Source organism: Vicugna pacos, chromosome 1, assembly GCF_048564905.1.
Source record: "Vicugna pacos chromosome 1, VicPac4, whole genome shotgun sequence".
NCBI classification, from domain to species: domain Eukaryota; kingdom Metazoa; phylum Chordata; class Mammalia; order Artiodactyla; family Camelidae; genus Vicugna; species Vicugna pacos.
Window position 1 is genome coordinate 13,742,551 of NC_132987.1, and position 25,976 is coordinate 13,768,526.

At 38.3% G+C, this 25,976-nt stretch overlaps 1 protein-coding gene across 7 annotated transcripts in view; it reads left to right on the forward strand.

Moving 5' to 3' along the window:
• The window catches only part of TMEM108 (transmembrane protein 108), a 289,709-nt gene that overhangs the window by 59,555 nt on the left and 204,178 nt on the right, over positions 1-25,976 (forward strand). The window contains exon 1 of one of the 7 annotated variants that reach the window (XM_072953464.1): positions 19,954-20,113. The exons of the other annotated variants lie outside the window; for them this stretch is intronic. The gene's annotated coding sequence lies outside the window, so the exon portion shown is untranslated. Of the gene's footprint in view, positions 1-19,953; positions 20,114-25,976 lie in introns of those variants that run through there. 7 annotated transcript variants of the gene reach the window in all.

Below are 25,976 nucleotides of genomic sequence, written 5' to 3' on the forward strand. Positions count from 1 at the left end.
ATAAGACATTCTGAAGTTTCATTGTAAGAGTGAGGTGAAGCAATCTTCCAGAGAAATCCAATGGTTAATAGTTCGGAGTTTTTCCTTCCAGTATAACTTACATGCATATAGGTATGTATTTTTTATTTTATAAAGTTGAGATCATACTGTATATAAGAATATATGCCCTACTTTTTCACACGTCATATAATTTACCATGTTATTAAATGTTCTTCGAGAACATGAACTTTTAAGGACTGAATAGTTTTCTATTATTGGATGTCCTAGAATTTATTTACTTACATTCCCTTTTTGTTAAATGATCATTATCTGCTGTTTTTTCACTTGTATAAAAACGATGATGGTTATCCTTGCACGTCAGACAAGTGTTTGTGAATTTTTTAGGATAAATTAATGTAAGTTAAGTTATTGGTTAAAATACATTTTTAAAATAAACGTCACTAGAATGCTTCCAAAAAGGTGACTCCTGTTTCTATTTTGTCTAAGACTATGAAAAAATTGGCTATTTCAGTATGCTCCACCAACACTAAGTGTTACTGTTAAAAATTATTTTGCAGATTCATAGATAAAACATGGTATCTTATTTTAATTTATGTTTATTTGTCCAAGAAATTGAATTTCTCCATATATTTGTGTCCTTGTATTTACTGCTTTGGCTAATTCTGAGCTCTAGAAAGTGACCCTCTTTGCAGATTGGCTTCAGTACGAGCATGAGTGATGGGGCAGCAGTTATAGTTTGTAACTAACCACAAACCCAGGTAAAGGACAGCCATTCTCATAGACTGACTGATTAGATCAGCAAATATGTATCTACTTAATGCACACTTGTCATAGCTTTGTGTTCCTTATTAATTCTTTCCCTGACATTTATTGATTATGGTTCATAATATAGTTTGGTAATTCATTAAAAAATAACTGTGTGATGGGTGGAATAGTTTTTCTTATTATGGATTTACAGATTCATTAGTATCATACTTTTAAAACTGCATATTCACCACCAGTATTTCAATTTATTCACTACCAACCTATGCAAATTCTTCGGCTTGAGGAAGACTTGGAGAGACCATCAGGATCATTTTTCTGCCCTGAGACACAGCCTAATCAAATTAGGCTGGAAGAGGCCATAGAGGGAAAGCACTATGTTAAATCGGGAAGCTTGGTTTTGAATCCTGGCCCTCTGAGGGACCTTGGCCAAGCCAAACTTCTCCATCTAAGCCAAGCCTTCAAGTCTCCATCTGTAAAGTACGAATAACAGTCCCAGCTTTACTCACCATAAAAAGTGTTCATTGAAAAATAAAAGATAGATATAACATACAAAACACTTTGTAAACTTACAAAGTATGGAAATGTAAAGTATTGTAGAATTTATTTCATTAAAGAACTCAGTCATGAGCTGAGTAAATATTGATTAACATGGATTAGTTATTTTGTACATGGCCTTTTTGTTTTTAGGCCCCAAAGTTTTACACAAAGTTTGGCTCATACCTGAAAGAGCATACTCTCTGATTCTCTCTGTACATACTAATTTTCTCTTTCTAAAAACTGATAGAAACGTGTCTGATTTGAGGACATCTAAGAACCATCATGGTAGCATAAACACATGAATGTTTCATGCTTGTTTTGAGCCTCTCTGAAAATACTCATTATTTGGTACCTCCTCTTGTTAAGTTTCAAGTCTTTTCTTTTCTTGTCTGAGAAAATACTGAGTCTATAAAGTTAGTGATTTCAGCAATACCTACATCTTCAAAATTACAAGGCATGCCTTGGGAGGAGGCTCGCAGCTTCTTCCTCCATGCGAACTAAGGCATTCTTCTTTGATAACTGTCGAAATGGCAGGGAGGGTAGCCAGGAGGAAACAGTCCATCATTTGAGGCTTGAATTAATAAACAATTTAATGATGGAAATAAATCAGCTTCATTTCAGATCTAGGCTGACAAGAAACCAGCTATGAAAATTCAGCAGATTTCTAGAATATTCTTTCACACTGATTAGTTGGCACACTCACAGAGCTGTGAGGCATGGCCATTATTTCCTAAATTCCAGGGTCTGGGAACTGCAGCTGGTAGTCTCCTCTAGTCTCTTTCACACAATTGATAGTTAAAAGTTTTCTATTTCTATCAAATTTTAAATTTATAATTTGCTTTGAGTTGTACAACATTAAATGTATCGAAATATTATAATACTTTACTTTTTTAGAATCTTAGAAGCTTTTAAAATAGCATTTGCTCATAATTCTACAACTGCAACACAATGGCCATTATTATTTTAATTAATTTTTAACCTTTTAAAAGCATGGTTTTACAAAGTGTAATCACAGATTATATTCAGTAGTAACTTTTCATTTAGCATTAAATTCTAAACAGTTTTCCTAATTCACAGTGTAGGTTTTATGTTAATTATCAGGATGTTAGTTGCAAATTCATTTTCCATCAAGTGATCACACTCTTAACCTTTCTCCATCATAGGACATGTCCATAGCTTCTAATTCTATAGTTCTCTCTGAAGGTATATTTATATTATAATATATTAATTCATAGAAACATCAAATACTTAAAAGTGGAAAGGGAAATTATGTAGAAGGAAGTGGTACAAAGCTATGGAAATATCTTTAAAAAGTTCACTTAGACTTACCTGAAAAAGTTACTCTCACACCAGAGGCTTGCAAGGAGAAAGATAGTCTCACTTTTAGTATTTTATGTTTGTAGATGAGGATTTGAGAGGTTGGAATGAAGTCCCACTTGAGGTGGGAAGCTGGAACTGTCCCTGGTTGACGCCTGAACCCTGAGCACACTGTACTCGTGGTAAGGGGAGTAGGATCCTCCTCCCACCTGAGCAACAAGGAGAACAGCAAGGAAAACAGCAGGAAAGCTCCTTCCTTGGGCCCTAGGTGGGCAAAGTCTGGAGGTGGAAGATCTGCTTCTGGGACTGGTTCTGTATTTTTATTATGTGTATGATCTTGGCCAAGTCATTGTTTCCCTGGTTTGGTTCCATCTTTGGAGTCAGATCAGATAACTTCTAAGATGCTTGCCCGCATTCTCTAATTTTGTTATTTGTAAACATTCTGTCTGCTCAGTGCTACTCTGAGCTGTCTGGAATTATGGGAAATTAATGTGATTTGCAAAGCAGAGGAAATTAATTCTGATGGAGGCAGAAATTTCTTAGAACAGATAGAAGGCCCAATGCAACTAACTTTAAAATATTTTCATGTCTTTCTTGGCATTTCAGGTTTCCTGTTAAGACAGCATATCTTTCTGAATTGGAAATCTGGCTATGAATAGAGATGCTTTCAATTTATTGAAAATGCAAAGGCTGTGACTCCTTTTCTGCTTATTCCATTTTATCCTGCTGAGAAGTCAGTCCTTGGCCATCCATGAACCTTCCATTTACATTTCTAACAATGAGAGGGGAGTTGACATGTGAACCAGGTATCTTGCTGGCAAAGGTCTTAGAAGCTTGAGTTGTTACAGTTCATAGGCCAGCTGTTGCATAGATGGAAACTATTGCAGCCCAAATTTCCAGTTAAGTCAGCTTCTCTCATGATGTGAAAATATGCAGGTCTGTGTTTCTTACCCCCTCATTTCCTTTGTCCCTCCTGGTTAACCTCAGAGTCAGTCATTCTATCCTTCTCCCTCTACTTTCATGTGCGCACAAACACGCACGAGAGATGCTGCCAGCTAGCTTGATAACCTTGGCACAAATGGAAAAAAATCTACATTCATTCATTTCAGGGCAATTTGGTCATACTCTCACATCAGCCACTTGCTAGCTCTGTGGCCTTGGCTAATTTATCAGACTAGTTTTTCTCTTCCATAAAATGAAGGCTTTTTGGCTAGAGAATCTCCAAGATCCACAAAATTGTACTTTCAGAAGAATAAGGCCTGAGACATAAGTAAATGCAGGCCTGGCTCCAGGCACATTGGTAAAACAAGACATGCCGTCTGCCTCTGGAATTTCTTCCCTTTTTGCATACCTCATCATCACTTTCCCTCCATCCATTCTTGCCGGCTTCTGGCACCTAGCAGATTTCTGCTGTCTCCTGCTGGCTGGCTCCATTAAGCAGTGGGTTAGCATTTTATGTCATTCCCTCTGCTATCTCTCCCACTTGGCATATTCATTTGCTAGCCATCCTTTAACTTTCAGGTTAAGTGCCTCCTCCATGAAGCCATATTTGATCATCTCATCTGTATTAATCTCTCTGATCTACTAAACTTCCATACTAATAGCATTTTTTAAAAATTCATGGTATTTATTCTTGCTTTGTAAATAAAAATAAAATTTCTTTTACTGGCTTATAGTCCATCTGAAGGCAGAATGTACATCCCAATTCTTGATATAAAATCTGTTGAATGAATAAATGAGTAAATGAGGGAGGCAGTGAGTGAGTGAATGAGTGAATGAATTCATCACTATATTCCCATTTGGTATCATGGTGTTCAGTTAGCAGACCCTCAATAAATGTTGATAAATGAATAATTCCACTTTTCTCATTATTCCCTTAGGCCCTTTCTAGATAACTAGCTTCTTAATTTCTGATTAATGAAGAGCTTATTAATAGCTGATAGCCTGATATGTTGCTGCTCAGAAAGGAATTTGTGTTCCAATGGCAGATTCAAAGGCATGACTCATTAATGGTGTACATTTCAGATAATGGACTAGAAGAGGTTTGTGGGATGTGTGGTTACACGGAGTCAGAGACAGGAGGTGGTTCCATCTATTATACAGGTGCCTGCCTTCTAGCCTCTGCAGAAAATGGATTTACATGTATTAACTTTTAATTTTTATGCAAAACAAAAATTCTCTGTAGCACACTTAATTATTGTGGCAAAGCTGACAGCCAGCTGCTGTTTTGTTCCCTTGCAAATATTCTTGCTATTCAACTGCAGTGTTCTCACGTTGGCCATCTTGGCCGTGAATCTGTGAGCTGCACTAAAGAAGGAGGGCTGTCTGAGATTATCCCAAAGAAAGGTGATCTGGTCTTCAGAACTTCTTCCACACTGTCTTCCTGGAATACATGAGCAGTGCTCCCTTACATTCACTCTTGAGGATGCAGAAGGTGGCATTTTTCAATGTGACTGGGAGATGAGAGAGACTCTTAGGATGTTTCTACTGATGAACAGCACAGTCTTTCTTGTTTCTTTGGAGTGTATGTGAGTGGTCTTACCTCATCCAAGCACACAATGCTAATGGCTCTGCCTCACCCACCGCCATGGACTGTGTCTTTCCTATAATGTACGTCAAAAGAGACGATCACTGGTAAAGAGCAGTGCAAATGCTGAAGGCCTACTTGTTTTGTGACCGCTTAGTCTCTTACTTAATTCAATCCCTGCAGTTTCCCGTAGATTATATTTGTCACATTTTTAGAAGACCAAGTATATCTAAATAATCTGGTATAATGCCCAGCAAAGTACCATGAGTGAACTGACACTGAATAAACGACTAGTGAGGGTAAAATGGAGGTTTGCAAATATAACAATCAAGAAACCAGGGCAAAATTCAACTCTCCTTGGGCAGCTGGCCCCGAGAGGAAACATCTAGGTGCCTCAGTGGAGAAGATGCCATTGTCCGTATTTGTACTGAAAGTATCTTCCCCATTCTTTTCTCCATCAGCCCTGCTGCATGTTAGAAACATTGTGTATACCTGGGGTGGGGGGGAGGCTAAAACTTGATTGAATTGGCTATTCCAAATAATGTTGAAGTTACCTAGAGCCCAAGACTTTGGGGCATTGTAAGAGCAAAATACAGCCTTTGATCTGTCTGTGGAAAGCAGTGTGTTTACAAAAGCAATCACTCAAGGTTAATAGCTCTGCATCAGTGGTGTTTGGTATTCAAAGAATCAGTTTAATGTCTTTTATTCAAAGAAAAGCCATAACAATGTTCTGTGGTAGTTAATGCATTTCAAGTATACTTGAGATTTAAGGAGTAGACAAAAAAGAAAAGAAATAGGTTTCTCATGGTTGAGACTTCTGATGGTGAAAACAAGCATTAAAAAAATCTAATTTCTTTTCTTGAAAATCTTTATACAGTGTATTTAAAAAAAAAGTACACCCATTTCTCCCACGCCTTACCCTCTGCCCCTTGCCAACTACCAATCTGTTCTCTGTATCTATGAGCTTGGTTTTGTTTTTGTTTTTTAAATTCCACATGTAAGAGAGCTCATACGGTATTTGTCTTTCTCTGACTTTTTTCACTTAGCATAATGCCCTTGAGGCCCATCCATTTTGTCCATGCTGTTGCAAATGGCAAACTTTTATTCTTTTTTATAGTTGAATAATATTCCTGCCCCCTTCACACACATTCATACACACTACAATTTCTTAATTCATTCATCCATTGATGGACGCTTAGATTGGTTCCATATCTTGGCTATTGTAAATAATGCTGTGATGAGCATGAGGGTACACATATTTTTTAAATTAGTGTTTACATTTTCTTTAAATAAATGCCCAGAAGTGGAATTTCTAGATCATACAGTAGTTCTATTTTTGATGTTTTTGAGGAAAATCCATGCTGTTTTCCATATTGCATGTACCAATTTATGTTCCCACCCACAGTGTACGAGCGTTTCCTTTTTGCCACATCCTTGCTGGTACTTGTTATTTCTTGACAATTTGATGATAACCATTCTAAGAGGTGTGAGATAATAACTCATTGTGGTTTTAATTGGCATTTCTCTGATGATTAATGATGCTGAGCACCTTTTCATGGACCTGTTGGCCATCTGTATGTCTTCTTTGGAAAAATGTCTGTTCTTATGCCCATGTTTTTAATGGATTTTTTTTTTTGCACTATTGAGTTGTATGAGTTCTTTATATATTTTGGGTATTAGCCCCTCTTATCAGATACATAATTCGCAAACATTTTCTTCCATTCTGTAGGTTCCCTTTTCATTTTGTTGGTGGTTTCTTTTTGCTGTGCAGAAGCTTTTTATTTAATGTACTCCCACTTGTTTATTTTTGCTTTTGGTGTAGATTCAAAAAATCATCTATAAGACCTATGTCTTATAGGAGGTTACCTATAAGGAGCTTACCACTGTGTTTTCTTCTAGGAGTTTTATGATGTCAAGTCTTACATTCAAGTATTTAATCTGTTTAGAGTTAATTTTTGTGTGGTGTAAAATAGTTGTCCAGTTTCATTCTTTTGTGTGTGGTTGTCCAGTTTTCCCAGCATCTTTTATTGAAAAGATTATCGTCTCTCCATTGTATATTTTTGGCTCCTTTGTTGTAATTGACCACATATGTATGGATTTATTTTTGGACTCTCTGTTCCATTCTATTGATCTATATGTCTGTTTTCGTTGCAAATACCATCCCGTTTTAAGTACTATAGCTTTATAAGATAGTTTGAAATCAGGCCGTGTGATTCTTCTAGCTTTGTTTGTCTTAAGACTGCTTTGGCTATTTGGTGTCTTTTGTGTTTCCATACAAATTTTAAGATTATGGAGGTTTTAGGGTTTTCTATATATAGTATCATGTCATCTGCAAATACAGACAAGTTCTACTTCTTCCTTTTCAATTTGGATGCCTTTGACTTTTTTTCTGGCCTAACTGCTCTGGCTAAAACTTCCAATACTATATTGAATAAAGGTGGTGAGAGTGGATATCCTTGTCTTTTTCCTGATATTAGTGGAAAAGCTTTTGCTTTTTGCTGATGAGTATGATGTTAGTTGTGGGCTTGCCATTTATGGCCTTTATTATGTTCAGGTATGTTCCTTCTCTACTCACTTTGTTGAGAGTTTTTATCCTAAGTGGATGCTGATGTTTGTCAGATGCTTTTTCTGCATCTGTTGAGATGATCACATGATTTTTATCATTCATTTGTTAATGTGATGTATCACATTGACTTGCAGATGTTTGCACAATCTATTCATCCCTGGAATAAACCACACTTGATCACTGTGTATGATCCTTTTAATGTGTTGTGGAATTCAGTTTGCTAGTATTTTGTTGAGGAGTCTCATCTATGTTTATCAGGGGTTTGGGCCTATAATTTTCCTTTTTGTTTACCATTCTTGTTTGATTTTGGTATCAGGGTAATGCTGACCTTGTAAATGTGTTTGGAAGAGTTCCTCCATATTTTTCAGAAGAGTTTGAGGAAGGTGGGCATTAATTCTTTGAATGTTTAGTAGAATTCACCACTGAAGCCATCGGTTCTGGACTTAGGTTTGTAGGAGTTTTTTGATTACTGATTCAGTCTCCTTGCTAGTAACTACTCTGTTCATATTTTCTATTTCATCACGATTTAGTCTTGGTAGATTGTATATTCTAGAAGTTTATGTGTCTTGTAGGTTGTTCGGTTTATTGACATGTCCTTCTTCATAGTAGTCTCTTATGATTGTTTGTATTTCTGTTGTAATATCTCTCCTTTCTGATTTGAGTCCTCTTCTCTTGGTGAGTCTAGCGAAATGTCAATTTTCCTTATCTTTTCAATGAAGCAACTCTGTCACTTTAAGATAGTTTCTTTGATCTTTTCTGTAATCTCTTCTGTTGTCTTTTTAGTTGCTACTTCATTTATTTCTGCCCTAAGCATTGTTATTTCTTTGCTTCTACAAACTTTGGGTTTTGTTTGTTCATCTTTTTCTAGTCCTTTGTGGTGTAAAATTAGGTTGTTTATTTGAAACTTTTCTTGTTTCTTGAAGTAGGGATTCATTGCTATGACCTTCCATCTTAGGGTTGCTTTTGCGGCATCACATAGATTTTGGATCATTGTGTTTCCATTTTCATTTGCCTCCAGGTATTTTTAAAAATTTCTTCTTTGATTTCTTCAGTGACCCATTGGTTGTTTAGTAGCATATTGTTTAGCCTCCACGTGCTTGTATTTTTTGCAGTTTTTTTTCCTGTAGTTGATTTATAGTCTTATACCATTGTGGTCAGAAAGGATCCTTGATATGATTAAAATCTTTTTAAATTTTTTGAGACTTCTTTTGTGTCTTAGCATCTTATCTATCTTGGAGAATGTTCCATGTGCACTTGGAAAGAATGTGTGTTCTGCTGCTTTTGGATGGAATGTTCTATTTATATCTATTAAGTCTACTTGGTATTATGTGTGATTTAATATCAGTGTTTCCTATTGATTTTCTGTCTGGGTGATCAGTCCGCTGATGTTAGTGAGGTGTTAAAGCCCCTACTATTATTATGTTGCTGTCAGTTTCTCCCTTTATATTTGTTTATATTTGCTTTATCTATTTAGGTTCCTATGTTGAATGCATATATATTTACAATTATTATTATATCCTCCTGAATTGATCCCTGTATCATTTATGTAATGTCCTTCTTTGTCTCTTATTAGAGTCTTTGTTTTAAAGTCTATTTTGTCTGACATCAGTGTTGCTACGCCAGCTTTTTTATTTGTTTCCATTTGCATGGAATACCTTTTGCTACCCCCTCACTTTAAGTCTGTGTCTTTAGATCTGAATTGTGTCTCTTGTAAGTAGCATTTAAGTGGATCTTGTTTTTTTATCCATTCAGCCATTTTGTCTTTAGATTGGAGAATTCAGTGTGTTTACATTTAAAGTATTGATGGGTATGTAGTTATTGCCATGTTGTTGTTTTGTAAGTGTTTTTGTAGTTCTTCTCTGTTCCTTTCTTTTTTTCTTTCTCTCTTCCTTGGTGATTTGACTTTCTTTAGTGGTATGCTTATATTTATCTCTATTTACCTTTTGTGTGTTTACTATAGGTTTTTGCTTTGTGGTTCATATAACAACTTATACCGTCTGTCTTAAAGTGATAACAACTTAGTGTGTTCCCACGTTAAACTGAACATCTTTACTCTCTTCCCCTACCACATGTTTTAAGTTTTTGATGTCATATTTTACATCTTTTTATTTTGTGTATCCCATAACTAATTATTGTAATCAGTTATTTGTACTACTTTTGGTTTTTAACCTATACAGTGGCTTTATAAGTAACTAATTTACTATCTTTACAATATATTTACTTTTCCAGTGAAGTTTATTCTTTCACATGTGTTCTTGTTACTAATTAACTCCCTTTCTTTTTCAGCTTAAAGAAGTCCTTTTAACATTTCTTGTAAGGCCAGTTTAGTGACGATGAACTCATTTAGTTTTTGCTTATCTGGAAAAATTTTTGTCTTCTTCAATTCTAAATAGTAACTTTGCTGGGTGGAATGTTCTTGGTTGGAATTTTTTTTTTTTGGATCAGCTTTTTGAATATATTGTGCCACTCCCTCTGGCCTGCAGTGTTTGTGCTGAAAGATCTGCTTATAGTCCTATGGGAGTTGCTTAGTCTATGGGGTTCCTTAGTCCCTGGGGATTTTGACTTCTGATGAAAGTCTAACATAACCATTTTTTAATGTCTTACTATTCTTTCTGTGGCAATTCCAGGAGACATTTATTGTGGATTGTGCTGTAAGTATAAAGACAGAGGAGTTGTTGATAATAACCCAAATCTGGATGCTTTTACCAAGCCTATGAGTTGATTTTCAGTTGTAGACCCTCTGCATGTTCATAACCTACCACCCTTCAACTTATCATTTTTGAAGAAATTAGAAAAACAAAACTGGTGGTGTTTTGGAAGGGTAAAATTAGAAAACATTATATACTGTAATACAGTTTTTTTCACCTATAAAATATGATAATGTCTTCATCATAGGAGTTAAACTAACTAATAAATGTATGTGAAGCCAGTTCATAAATTATCAGCAACTTTGTAACTTTATTTCTGTTATAAAGTGGCAATATCCTTTCCTCTCCAGTTTTGGTCACTTCGCATGTCTATCTAGTAATCATATATGTACATAGGGGGTACTGAGAAGTTTGCTTTAAAATTACCATTATATTGCTTTATTAATATCTATGGTACTAATACCTACTTTATTGTTTTTCTGCATCTGAATGTTAGACTTCTGTGTAGAATTTATTTGTAGTTTGGCATCATTTAGTAATTATCCAGAGAGATTGAAAGGTGGTTTACTGTTACTTTTTTATGACTACATCTGTTAGTAAAGGAAGATAAGCCTCATCATATCCATTACTGTATATGGACCCTGCAGCTAACTCATCCAAGACTTTATGAAGAACTAGCAGTGGAATTCCCAGCGTAGGAATACTTGCGTTAGGTTTCCTCCCTCAGCCTTCTGGTTTCAGTTTGATTCAGTCTGAGAAAGGCCAAGTAAATCAAGGACAGAGAAGGGCTGCATTGTGAAGATGGATTGGAAAAATGAGAATTTCAGCCTAGATAAATACTTACCAATGGAGGGATGCGATGTAATCAATTAAATGGTGAAGGGTTAGGATTTGTACAGTACCCCTGAAAGAGTACTCTTTAAAACTTTAAATAAACATTAGACTTAGATACCACTATCCATTTCATCAAATATGAAACCTGGAAGTAAATTTTTTCTAATACTTTTCTGATTATGGAAGTAATATGTTAATTGTAGACAATCTAGGAAATATAGTAAAGAAAATAATCCTATAACCCCATGTCATAAAGGTCTGTTAATCAGAACTATAATCACTGTGACTAGCCTTACAAGCTTTGTTTTGTGTGTGTGTTTATATCTATATTTAGATATCCATTCCTAGTTGTGTAATAACTTGATTTTCAAAGTTGAAATCATAGTGTTCTTATTATCTTAATTAAGAATATTTCCTCATTGTCACATGCATGTATATGAAATTGTCACAATTTAGATGAACCATAATTTATCTGTACCCTGTTTTTGGACATTCCAAGTTGCCTCCCAGTTGTTGCTCTCATTCATAATGGGGCAATGAAAACACTCTTGTGTGTAAAAATTGGTGTGAAACTTTCTAATTATTTTATTATGGACAGTGCCTAAAAATGGACTAGCTGGGCCAAAGGTGCCCATAGTTTTAAGGATTTTTGAAACATACTGCCAGATTGTGGTCCAAAAGAGTACAATGTGGGCTCCCAGTGTCACATCACTTCACCATTGTCTTACCAGCTCACCAAGTGCTGCTGACTTTATGCACTGACTGCAAATTATGTTCCCTTCATTATCCTAGCCTTGGCTAAAGCCTCATCACTTCTTCATAGGTTTACTTCAGCAGCCTCTAGTCTTGATTCTCCAAAGTGTGTTTCTAACATGATCTTTCTTAGTCAGGAATCTTACCACATCAGTGGCTCCTCTGTAGTCTGTATGTGAACCTCCGTGTTCTGGCTTGTATGCACAGTCTCTGTTTGCGTTCCCAACCCTGCTAGCCTCATCTGTAGATACTTGCCCACTTACAGTCCTGGCTTCAGTCCTTTTAAACTGTGGTAAAAGCCTCTGATCTAAGGCATGATTTTTTTAAATAAAAAATATTGGTTAAAATAGGGAGACATAAAACTGACATATTTAATTTTTTTTATTTTAACTTAAAATATATGTTCACGTTTGTTCACAAATCTTCCAATGTAGGGCCAAGGCCTTTCTTTTGAATGTGGTTCTACTTGTCAAAGTCCCTTTCTTGTGTAACCAGACCTGTAATATGTCACTTATGAGTTCCAGTTTGGGTTTCTTTCAAATGGAATGAATACAAAAGCAGAATCTTCTAGGTTGTTATGGTATATTTTCCAGACTTTTATAGCTGTCTCATTCACTTGTAACTTGACAGTAATTTTTTTTTGGCAGCTAGTCTTTTTGAGTCCTAAAAGACTCAGCCTAGTTTTCATAGAAACAATAACTCTTTGGGTTCACACTCATATTTCATTGGCTTATATAATATTGAATTATCTAATATTTAATTAGATTAATTAAATTATAAGACCATGCAAAACTGGCATACTCATGTTGGGAACCAACACAAGTGACTCCTGGTGAGCATATCTCTCAGCTGGGGGAGGCATTAAGGTTTGAGTGTCAATGAGCAGATCTTTCAGAGAAAATGGTGAATATTTGTTAATTCAGTAGAAATCAGTAAAAGAAGTTTTTCACTGACAGTTTTTCACTATGTTTATGGTCCCTGAAATAAGTCATAGTTTCTCCCTTCCATTTCTTCATCCTGCTATTTGCTCTGAGCTTTGCAAGTTCAACTCTGGTATCATGGCTTCTTCCAGAAAGCTTTTTTCATAGCCCCTCCCCTTGCAGCCAGTTGCTCCTCCTATATGCTCACTTAGCACCACATGCTTTCCCCTATTAAAATGTGATATTGCAAGGGGAAGGGTATAGCTCAAGTGGTACCATGCATGCTTAGCATGCATGAGGTCCTGGGTTCAATCCCCAGCACCTCCTCTAAAATAAATAAAAATAAATAAATAAATAAACAAACAAACAAACAAACCTAATTACCCCCCTCAAAAAAACCCAAAACAAAATATGTGCTGCAATTTAGTTTGTTAAAGTGTCCCTATATTCAACTGTGAGCCCAGTCAAACCAGGGGCCATACCATTTATCTCTGATTCCACAGTCTTGACTTTCAGAAAGGATTCCTTACATGAATCCAAATTTGTTTTTTTCAGGAAGGTGGGATGAGCTGAAAATGTAAATACACATCCTTGTTATTAAAATACATTTAATGTTTCTGAAATTAGAATAGGACTTATAATAAATGTTTATAACCTCAATAGCTGTTACGAATTAATGATGTATCTTAAACATCAAAGAAATGAAAGTGGGTTAAGAAAAGTGAGAGCACTTCAGGGATAGCTAAATCTTAATGAGCACAGTCATCAAGAATAACAATATTCTTCCATAAATACCCCTTTGCGCTGCTGTCAGAATCTCTGGGCCTGAGTAACCCATGCAGCGTTTCTCTTTGTCTTCTAAGTCCTAAGGGTGGCTCAGGGTAGGGATGCTGTGCAGCTCATGGGTAAGAACATGAAGACTGGAGTCAGTGCCTTGGTTCAGAACTCAGTCCTGCCTCTTACTCTGTGCCCTTGAATAATCAGGTTCTCAGTTTTATCATCTATAAAATGGAGAAAGTCACAAAATCACAATTTTTAAATGATCCATAAAAACCACTTAGAGCTACCTGGCACGCAGTATGCCTTCAAGATAAGTAATAGTTGTTAGTGCTATTATTATGATAGCAAAGAATTCATAAAAATGGTCTTTAAATAGTCTAATCATAGAAGGATCTATAACAATGCTTTTATAAATAGTAGCATCCCTTCTGCACACTCACTGCAAGGAATTCAAAGAGGGAGTACTAGGTGGGTGGATATTTGAATCTGGAATTGACCAGTTGCCCGTTGTAACATTCTGGACCATTTTGTTAACGTCTCTTAGTCTTGATTTCTCTACCTGTAAAATAGAGATGATAACGCAAAACTCAGAGGGTTATTATGGATGTTAAATTATAGGATGAAAAAAAATTATAGGATGCATATAAAGATAATAACTGCTCAATAAATGGTATCCATCACAGTCACAGACTTGGTATGCAAAGTAGAATTTTTTTGTTTACAACTGAATTTTTCTCACCTCTTGAGCCTCCATTTTCTCCATTGGCAGAAAATGCAATGTTGCCAACTTACGGTAAATTTGGAGACTTCCAGGCATTTCCCCTCAATCTCTAGTTGAGTAAATACTCAGCTGATTTGGGGTTCTTTCCTTATGCCTTCTACTTTACCTCTCCTTTAGAGTGAGGTTTCAGGGATTAGGTGTTATTCTGACACCTGTGACACTTCCATTCACATGGAGGGTTTCCAGTGGTCTTTGGCTCTGATGAGTGCACAGCTGAAAGTTTTCATTCTGCCTCCTGGGTTCCAAATCCTGATGTTACCTCTGGTTCCACGGAGCCTGGTGCACCTGCTTCATCTCTATTACTTTGGAGGAAATTCTTGGTGTTCTCCAACACCTCACTGTGCAGGGGCCCCCATGCATGTCCATGACCCACCCCCATGCTGCCATGGCTCTTCCATCCCTCCAAACCTGCCAGGTGCTGAGCTTCTCTCACTTCTGAATTCCGCTGGGGTCTCTATTCATTCATTCCCCCATCCACAGGAGCTGGGCTCCCAGTGCAGATAGGAAGAGAAAGGCTCTGTTTCCTTCTCAGAAGCCCACATTTAACTCTTACTCTTTCCATTAGTTTTCTATTGCTGCTATAACAAATCCCAGGACATTTAGCAGCTCAAACCACCACACATTGGTTATCTCACAGTCTATAGGTCGCAAGTCCAGGGTGGCTTGGCTGACTTTTCAGACTCAGGTTTTACGAGGCCAAAATCAGGTTCACTTCAGGCTTACCAGGTTGTTGGCGGAATCCAGTTTCTTGCCTGTGTAGGACTGAGATCCCCATTTCCTTGCTGACTGTCACCTGGGTTGATTCTCAGCTTCTAGAAGCCACCCACATTCCTTGGGATGTGGCCCCTTCTTCCATCTTCAAAGGCATCAGTGGTGGATTGAGTCCTCACATTTTGAATCTCTCTGACCTCCCCTTCTGTCTCGTCTTTTCTGCCTTCCTTTTCCCATGGCTCTCTCTGACTCCTCTGCTTTTCAGGGCTCAGGTGATAACACTGGACCCACCCAGAGAGTCTCTTTGTCTTCAGATCAGCTGATGAGTAACCTTAATTCCATCTGCGAAGTCCCTTCAGAGCAGTACCGAGACTAATGCCTAAGAATCTCATTTTTATTTTGTAAGAATGAGGGAGACACTGAAGGATTTTGAACAGTAGAGCACTTGAAAAAAATAGACTATTGGAAAGTCTCTTGCATATGGAATATTTACAAATTAACTGACTTCCATGCCATTTGGGCCTGAAAAGCAGTCACTAAGGGATCACTCACCTTCTGAATACTTCTGTCTCATCTTTTTCTGAGTCTGAAAATCTTCAGATCTATGACTCTGAATCCTAGGAATCATATTTTGTTTTTTATTTTTCTAATTGGTGGAGAGCTTCCTACTTCCAGTGTTCCTGCAAGGCTGGCATGAGCCCCTGAAAGACAAAATGATTTGTCCTAAGAGGGCTAGAGACAAGCCTGTGGGTAACCACTGGGAGGAAGTGTACATGGTGTGTAAGCATATGATGATCAGATTTCAGCCGAGCACAGGCTTAGGGAAAAGTGTGTAGTAGGGAAGCTCTGATCTGGAGCCTCTATTCTCTGGCCTTCTGGTGGAGTCAGATCCCCAGCTGGCTCTACTTGAAGTCTGGAGGCAGAATGAAACAGTGGAAAGGACGGTATATTGGAGAGTCTGGAGAAGAAAGTGCTAGTTCTCACTGTGCCACTGATGGGCAGCGTGATTATGGGCAAATACTGAATCCCCTGGGTCTCAATAACTCTGCCCATAAAATGAGGGAGGGTTGGATTAGGTGATTCCCAGGGTTCATTCTGATTACAGCATTCTGTGACTGGTGTTTCCTTTTATGGGCTATCTCCACCAAAATTGAGATACCTTGTATCTCTGGGGAGAGTTTAGAGTGATAAGCTATTTCTAAAGGGAATAGGACAAATATTATAACTAAAAGTGTTCCTTGGAAACTTTTGCACTGTTTTTAGACACATGCATATCCATTTGCTTTAGTTTTCTGTGTAACATGAGAATTCCTTTGTAATTGTGAGAAATATTTAATTTCTAAAACTCAAAGGTTATAGTGGAAAAAATTAGAAAGCTGCCCACTATTGTATGCATTAATAATGCATCAGTAAGTGAGTCTGTGCCATAGATACTGTTCAGTGAGTTTTATATTCTGTTTAATAATTGCAATTTTAATCGATTATTGTGACTTATACCATCATGTAGGAGGTGCAGACTCCTCCCTACTAATTGGACTGATCTTAGTTTTGGTGCAACATTAACAGGTAATAGGATGCTTGGGAATTGTGATTTGTAGCTATTACAGATTTTCTTCCCAGGATTGGTAAGCGGAGACAGCACTCCTTACAGAACCCTGCAGGATAACAGAGTCCACTAAGTAATCACAAACCCTGTATTTTAGCTTCCATTGTAATTGCAGCTCTTCTTCACCAAGCCTATTTTGCCTACTTTTTTTTCTTTCTCTCCCCCTCCCCTGCACCAATCGATCTTTCAAAAGATTGTTGAAAATGCAATGAGATGAGCAAGAAGGTAAATGAAAAAGCAGAAAATCAAGGAGCCTAGATGTTGTAAGAACTATGTAAACTCGAACTCCGGTGATTCTGGAGTTGATTTGAGTGCGGGCAGGGGACGGGAGGGAGGGGGTCCCCAGGTACAGCAGCTTGCCCTGTTTGAGCATGCGACCCCAGCTCCAGACTCTGAGCAGACAGGATGACAGCCAGAAATAAGTAGTTAGTGCTGGGTACGTGAAAGGAAGTATTTTCGCATCAATCCTTCCACTGTGGACCCTATTTACACAGTTCAGTAGGTTATTTTTTCCTTTTTCTACACTCCTTTCATTCTGAGAGGATTACATCCTTCATTGCTTTCTGTCCACAAATCCTCCAGTGCCATTTGGTTGGCATGTTTGTGACAATTCTGTTTGGATCAAGATTTGACCATACCTCTAATGGTCTGAGGAGGTGGTAAGCAGTGCTGGGTGACCTTAGGATAGTCAGAGGATGGTGTGAATTCGTTGCTAAATTGTAGAACAGGGCTGCTAGGATTCTTTTATTAAGTCAGACCTCTTCAAAACTCTTGACTTAAAAGCGATAAAAACTCCTGAATCTACTGAAGTAAAACTTATCTGCTAAGGCTGTGGTTCTTAAACTTGAGTTACGACCACAGAAACCCAGACTTGCTGTTCAGTAAGTATGAAATAAGGCCTGATCATTTTCATTTCTAGCCAGTCCCCAGGTGATGTGGATGCTGTTAGTCCAGGGACAACATTTTGGAGACAGCTCTCCTAAAAGTTCTCCCAGCCTGGAGTGATTGGAAATCAAGAGACAGTCCCCATTGGGTTTCTCAGCTCTTTCTCTCCTTTGAGCCAGCTTGGCTCTGACCCCTGCCCCGTGGGTCTGCAGGTCCTGGTGTGTGCTCATATCCTGTCCTCCAGATCCAGTGTCCCAGACAGCTGAGAACTCTGGGACTCTCAACCATCTGAATTTCTGAACACAGTATAAAACCAGAGATTTAGGGCAGAATTTGTGATTCCCTGTGACCCTAGGAACATTGTCATTTAATCTTGAAAAGAATACACTAGATGGGGTGTATTCTCACTTTTATCAGTGAAGAACTGAAATTTAAAAAGTTGAAATTACTTGCCCAGCAAGTAAATGGCTGAACTGGTAATTTGAACCCAGAATTCTGGCTTCAGTACCTGATTTTCCTTCACCTAAGGCTCTCTTTCTCTTGGGTTCCACTTTGATCTCGTTCCTCATTTTTATGTAGCTAAGATTATAAAGACTCTCTTTAATTAGGAGTTGAATTATGACTTACATATACCTATATGTTTTTATATATATACGTATACATGCATCTCCTTTGCTTCATTTTTATTATTTTGCATGTATTTTTATTATAGTATATAATATACATGTTTGAAGTTGCCCTTAAAGAAGTTTAGGTACAGGGAAAGGAATGTACGTATACTCTCAAGTCTAGTGAGCACACATGTACATACACATTACTCATTCACACACACACTGGCTTTTCCTCCATATCTCACATTGAGTCTAAGAACATGTGTCTCTTTGGTTGCCATAGACTTATACTAAGTTCCAGCCATGCCCTTGACTGCCATCAGTAAGCAGAGTTGAAACCACCTTTGCTGCACACCCCCGCCAACTCTCCCCAGTACTGTCCACAAAGGAGATTTAGGGCATCGTTTAGTTCTGGTGGGAGACAGTTGGCAGGTCTGTATTGAAAAATCCACTTTGTTGCAAAACAAGAACAAGCCCTGAGGGCTTTGAGAGTGTGTCTGCAGTGAGAGTTTATATGCTTTGCCCACATTAATAGCAATGTCAGAATTTTTTTTTCTTTTATAAGGAAAACAGCTTTTTTTTTTTTCACTGAGGGAAGAAAGCAAACCAAAAAACAAAAATTCTGACGTCTGCTGTTGAAGGCTATAGTGAACAGGGAGCTGGGTTGCAGCAGGAATGGTGATAAGAAGGAAACACTGGTGGTCATGGGTATCCTCAGGAGTGAAATGATTGGGAAAATGCAAAGTCACCTGTTTTCAAGTTTGCTTGTGGAAGCGGGCATTGGGAAGGTTGCAGCTTGTGAGTTACTGTAAGTAGTAGAAGGAAGCTTATTTGAAATCTGAAAGAAAATTGTAAGAGCAAATGTGGATGGGTGACGTATCACCTGGTGAACTAGGTGGCTGGTGGGGTTAGAGGTGTGTGCACATTTGTGGATATACTTTGATTCAGCTGCATATGGTTTTCTGCAGTCTCCTAGTGTTACTCATGGTTGCAATTACAAGCAAACACAAAATTTGTGTTATGCTCAGATTGTTCCCTAATACATCAATTGCATTGAAACAAATGTGTGTTTTCAAAGAAGCATTATAGCAGAACCGGCTTTACATGACAAGTCTGTCTCAGGGGATTCCCTGCTTCCCTTGTTATTAGAATATTTGATGGCCATCTGTGAGATGAGGAACATGTAAAGATGGCTCTTTTATACATATTTACTTCCCCTTATCAAATTTTAGATAATATTAAAAAATATAAAATAATGAGTAAAGTACCCCTCCCAGACTCACAAAACAATGTTAATTTTTTTTTAATCTCCCATGTGGCAAGATGGCTTTGTCAAGATGGCATGTTCTCACCCCATCCCACCCTACCACTGCCTTTGAGCCAAGCCAAGTGGGGCTGAGTCACTGATGACTGGATGTTGTTCATCTTTCCTCCTGATTGCTTTCCTTGATGGATAGCCTGGAGAGGGACCTGTCGAAGTGGCTCTGTATTGTTTGGTGAAATATATATACTCATTTGTTCCAGATCTCAGATCATTTCCCAGGGTCTTATTTATTGATTTCAGGATATCGCTGTGTGTATTAGATACTTCTCAGCAGTCCTGCATGCAGAATATTTGTGATGGTTAATTCTAGGGTCCTCTGGGTGTTTTGTCCTTTTTAGGTCTACCTTGGGAAAAAGAGCAATCCATGAAGAGAAGGAAGTAGCTTCACACCTTTGAGGCTACGTTTGCGGGGGAGCCATGTCTGGGAAAAGCATAGTCAAAATGCTGTTTTTGGAAGGAGCACCTGATTATTTTCAACAGGTTCAATTTCTCTTTTCCAATTAGATGTGATGGCTGGATTCTCATGTGTGCATTCAAATTACAGAGAGGTAAACATTGCACCACTGACATAATTGCTAGGATAGGTAGTATCCATATAAACATGTTTTAAAGGTTTTAAAAATCTAGATGTAGGAATAAGCTATAAGGTCCTAGAATTTAAGACTGGAAGGAAACGTGGGGAGAGGGGAGATTTTGCCCCATATTTCCTCTTATTATAAGGAATGTGAGGCCCACAGAAGCAGCACAACTGGCCCGGAGATCCTGGCTCGTTATAACGTAACAGAACCAGGACTTAAACACTGGGGCCCCCAGCTCTTGTCTTTGTCCCATGGTATTGATTTTTGTAGTTCAGTAAATTCTGACCACTTACTTAAGATCCCAGGCAGCCCTCATTCTGTTGCTGCTGCTCCCCTTAACCCGAGTATTTGTCACACCTGCTTGATTTGATTCCCTTGCTGCCCACTTCCATTTTATTTTATTTCTTAAAGCTGAGAAAAATGAGGGTTGCTTGTATTCAGGCCATAGCTACCACTAACTTCTTTATTTCTTTAGGTGATATCCTTTCTTACCTCAGTGGATAGAAATGTGAGTAATAATAATCCTTGTACCAGGAGAACAGAAGTACTAGCCTGCTTCGTCTGGAGGCCCATTTTCCAACAACTTTATTTCACCTAGTGAGAGAGGTCCTCAGATGTCTTACTATGAGGACTTGGGGGGAAAAAAAAACCACTTCAGAAAGTTTCAGTAAAAAAATGTTTCCCTCCTCAAGATATTTTTTAAGCCAAATTATAAAAAAAAAGTTTGAAAATGTCTAGAATGAAATACAGATTTTCAGATTTTAAAGTGTTCATATACTGTTATGTGGCTTTAATCCTTCAAAATGAATTTCTCAAAACTTTGTAATTGGAGGATGTATATGAAAGACTTTTATGGTGTCAATTTAGTACAATCTCCACATCACAAGGGCAAGCTAAGTAATAATGATAATATTAACAGCAGCAGCTAACACTCACTAAGCACTTACTGGGTACCAGGCACTGTTGTGCATGGCTTACAGGGAATCATTCACTTAATCCTCGATACAACACCATGAAGCAAATGCCGTGATTATTACTCCATTTGATGGGGTGAAACTGAGGCTCAAAGAAGTGGCTTGATTTACCTAACGCCACACGCTAATAGGTTGAGCTGGGATGCAAATCGAGTCTGTCTGCTTTCAAGCTTACACTCCCAGTAGAAATGAAGGGAGGAGCTAGAAGCACCTGTCTTAGTCATGGTTCTCTCACTTATCAGTGAGACATTCGCCCAGGCAGTTTTGTTCTCCATTAAAGGGGAATAAAACTAATGCACAGTGTTCCTTTCTCACAGATTTGTTGTGATAAGCTAAGACGATAAGGGAAGGAAGTAGTGTTCAATGAGCACCTACTCTGAGTGAGGGACCATGGGGATATGTTTCACATAGCGTCGTTCACCCTGCTGTCCCTGCTAATGTTAGAGCAGGCAGATAGCTAGATAAAAGCAGAGAAAGGGGGACACAGACCAAATGGCAGGAATTGGGCAGAAAGGAAGGGCACAGGCCAAATGCTGGAAACCATACATCATGTAAGCACCAGGAGTCCCTGGGCAGAGAAAAAAAAAGCAGGAACCTCTGTGCTGATAAGTGGTCACACCTTTGGAGGTAATAAGTGGCCCGGAGGCCAATAAAGAAAGATGGGGAAAGGCAGGAATTTCCAGTGTCCAAATGTAACCGCTTGCTCATTATGCCCTCATTTCAATAAAATTCGCCTTGCAGATTAGAAGTACCCATCATACACCGACACCATGACACTTCCGATCCACACTAAATAAGGACAAAAATCCCTCCTCCCTTCGGGAAGGTGGAGTTGGGATGAAAATCAGAGAATGTGACCCCAGACCCTTCCCTCCCTAATGAATATTCCACCCATTCATTTTTACACCCTATGTAAACAACTTATCAAAGAAATTCAGGGCAGCTGCTCACCTGAGCCTGCCCGCTCTCCCCTGGAGTGTACTATCCATCCTTTAAATATAATTGTCACTTTACTTTTTTAACCACTACGTCTTGTCTCTGAATTCTTTCTGGGATGGGACAAGAACTTGGAACGCTGCTTACATCCACGGGCAACACTAACACTCTTGTGCAGTTCTCAAATTCTGCCATTTCCAGAGGATGGATTAACTGCCATCTGTTCTCATGTGTGGGTTTTGTTATTGCCTCTCTTGCTTGTCTTGTCCAACTGATTTCACTGGGGGCGGGAGATTATTTTTAAAGTGAAACATGTTATTTGTAGGAAATTTGGGGAAAGGATTTGAAAGGGCAGTTTAAGAGGAGGAAACTCAAAAGGCCATCATGCATTAGAAAAGATACTCCAAGTCACTAGTGATGAGAGAAATGCAAATTAAATCAATAATGATGTGTATTGTATAGCATTTTTAGAGAGCTTAGTTATTCCCAGTGTTTCTGGGGCTGTGGAGACCTCCATGCATTGCTAATAGGAGATAGACTGACGCTACCATTTTGGAGAGCCTACGGCACCACTTGTCCAAATTAGGGCCAGCAATTACACTCCTGGAGATGTATGAAAATATCTCTTTTCTGTATTTACTTATATATATATATATATATATACATGCACATACATACATACATACACACACACATATACATGCATACATATACATATGTATTTACATGTGTATATACATATATTACAAAACACCATGATAGAACATAGAGGATATTCACACAAGGTTATTGTGGTGGTAAGAGAGAGTTGGAGGTAACTGGGTGTCCTTCACTAGGAAAGTGGTCAGTACAAATTTAGTAGAATGAACATAAAGGAGTACTGTGCAGCTGTTAGAAGCAGTTGATTAGATGAACACTTATCAACAAGGATGGATCTTAAGGGCATAGTACCAAGTAAAAAAAGTAAGAAAAACAAGATACAGTACAAAAGCATTTCCCCAAGTTAAAATACATGCCCACAAAAGAGGTACCCGTTAAACCCCTCAGAGTGATTGTCTGAGGGATGAGGGAGAGAAGTGGGGAGATAAAAGGGGAAACAATAGAACAAAAGAGAGTCTTGCAGGAACAATGAAAATAACGTGCCATAAACAAGATAACAACGCAACCCCCCGAAAAGAGAAAAAAGTTAGAAAATACAAGTCAGAACAAAACAAGAAAATAAAGTTATCCATAATTCCACTCAGAGATAAATGTTAAAACTTCAGTGTACATTCTTGTATTTCATATGCATGTATATGTGTGTGTCTATATATATATATTTTTATATATATTGACACATATATTTACATAAGTCAGTGAAATGTACTTTTTTTGTGTTCCAGCTATGAAGATATACTAGTTACCTCTAAAATGCCTCCTAATTCTGAGACAGTATTTAGGGTGAATACTATGTCATCTCATTCAGTCAAATTTTAAACTGACTTGTGTTCAGCATAGTCCAAAACATATTTTGCTAAATACTTTTAGTGTCAGCCATGAGATACTAGTGCATTCAAAGGAAATTTTATCTGTATATGTATTTAATTCAAATAGTACTTATTTGGGCTTGATTGCTAGAGAGTGTTTAAGTGTATTCAGAGCATTTCACAGGCTGACAGTTTAAAGTTAGATCACAGCATCAGATGAGTGTTGGCTCTGAATGGAACAAGTGAGGTTGAAACTTGGTCTAATGTATCAGGGAATCATCCCATGTGAGTGGCTGAATGGCTTTTAATAGGCTACAGCTGAATCGTTTCTGATGACTGTTCAAAAACAAATAAATTAGCAAATAATAGAGTTCTGAACCTTTAATCTTTGTTTTGTATGTGGACAGTGAGCAACCTTTAGTAAAGAGTACATTCCTTTCTGTCAGAGACAAAAGCAAACAAGAGTCTCTCTAGGCCTCTTACAAAAGCCAACAGAAACCTCCCAAGGGAGACTCAGATCTTAAATCATTGCACCAGGAGCTGGAAATGACAGGGTGCCTGTTGGCTGTTGTTGCCATGGTAATCATTGCTGACCTCATAGGTCCTTCCTAATGATATTCTCAACAGGTTCACTTGTAGGTTTGTTTGCTTGTGGCTAAATTGTTGTATTTTACTCTGAATCCAAAGTCAGAAGGCAGCAGACACCAATGCCTTGCACATAATAAATGCTGAATGAAGATTTCTGAGGTTGGCTTCCGTGCACTGGGTTTGGAAAAATCAAAGATATGAGGAGTTTCACAAGTCTCTTGGAGTTCTTAAATGCAGTCCTTGAAGCCCATGTTGCTGGCTACTTTTCTCTCTTAAACAGTTCCATCTGTTCATTAGAGTAATCAGCAAATGTGTAATGTTTCAACTCTCCAACCCTCAAAGCCCCTCACATAGCCAAGAGAGGGTAGCTATTTTAAAACTGCCCTTTTTAGGATTTATCATTAAGTTTTTTCTGGGAGAGATAACAGCATGGACTTAACAGGCTACCGGCTACTCAACAGGCTGCCTGGTCTCTGGGGGTTGGTTCTCACATCCAGCTGAGTATAAACCCTTCCGTGGGACTCTGGTGCCATCCAGGTGTGGGAACCACCCAATGGTATAATCTCGAGACTGTCTTAAGACTTTCCAGTTCTGAGATTTCCCCAAACCTAAACTGATATTATAATTTTATCAGATTTTTGCTATGCTTCTGATGAAAAAAATGATCTCCCCCATGTTAATATATTACTTATGGTTGTAGAGTGTCATGAGCCTTAAATGGAGTCATTCTTTCCAAAAAGGAAGGGAATGAGAACATCCAAAGTTTTGGAGGTAATTTAATTAAACATTTTTTAAGTTTTGTGTTTGCAAAATACTTCTCAGTTGCCTCTCATTTACTCTTCCTGTGTAGCCACTACTGCCCCCAGTGTACATCGGAGCTTTACTAAGAAATTAAAAATTCAGAACCACAGATAATTTTCCTTGGACATTGCCCCAAACTGTGTTTTTCACTAGGAAAGTTGCAAATGCAGATAAAACTGTACTTGACATCTGAAAAGCAGTTGTTCCAGAACCTAATAAGTCCCTTGTGAAATCACAGTGAGGCCGAGGGCCATGAACCACCAGTTCTTTTCCACCCAAAATTGTGCTTCCCACAGATGTAAAAGCTCAATGCCAGGGGTTGTCAGTTTACCATAGTGGGTGTGCAAAAAAAGCCTCGATAAGTACTAGGCAGTGTCCACGGTGTGGGGACACCACCGTGGACCAGGGGTGGGAGGACTGGACTCCCTGCTGGGCTCTATCGTTTTCTAACAGTGTGGCCTTGATCACATCAGTAACTTACCTCTCTTTCTTGTAACATGAAGACATCTGCCTCTCTTGTCTCAGAGGTGGTTATGCCAGATGAGTAACACAGATCATTCTCTGCAGCTTCTGGAGTGCTTTGGACATGTGCTAGCTCCATTCACCAAGGTCTGATGATTCTCCACTGGCTGCAAAAGGCATTTGCACATGTGCTTTTCCCGAGTCCAGGTTATCAGGCTCCTTACGCTCCTCTGAGCAAATCAGAGTGTATACTGGAATACCAGATAGGAGAGGAAAGAAAAAAATAACATAGCAAAGAAGAGAAAAAGGGTAGTACTCCCCTCCACCCACTCTCCTGCTCCATTCAGCACACTCATTTCATTCAGAGTTCTTTTCTGCTTTGTATGAAGACAGAGCCTCTTGTGATATCATGCATGACAGTGGAGTATAAACATTTAAAAATTCAGACATAGTTGGCTTCAGCCAACTGACAGAGCCCTGGGTCTTTCTTCAGCAGTGTCATCCATTTGTACCCCATTAATTCATGGTCTTTACATTTCTTCATGGGAAGTTTAAAGCCTACTTTGTTTTATCAATGAAGAAAGAAAGGACCCACCGAGCAAATGA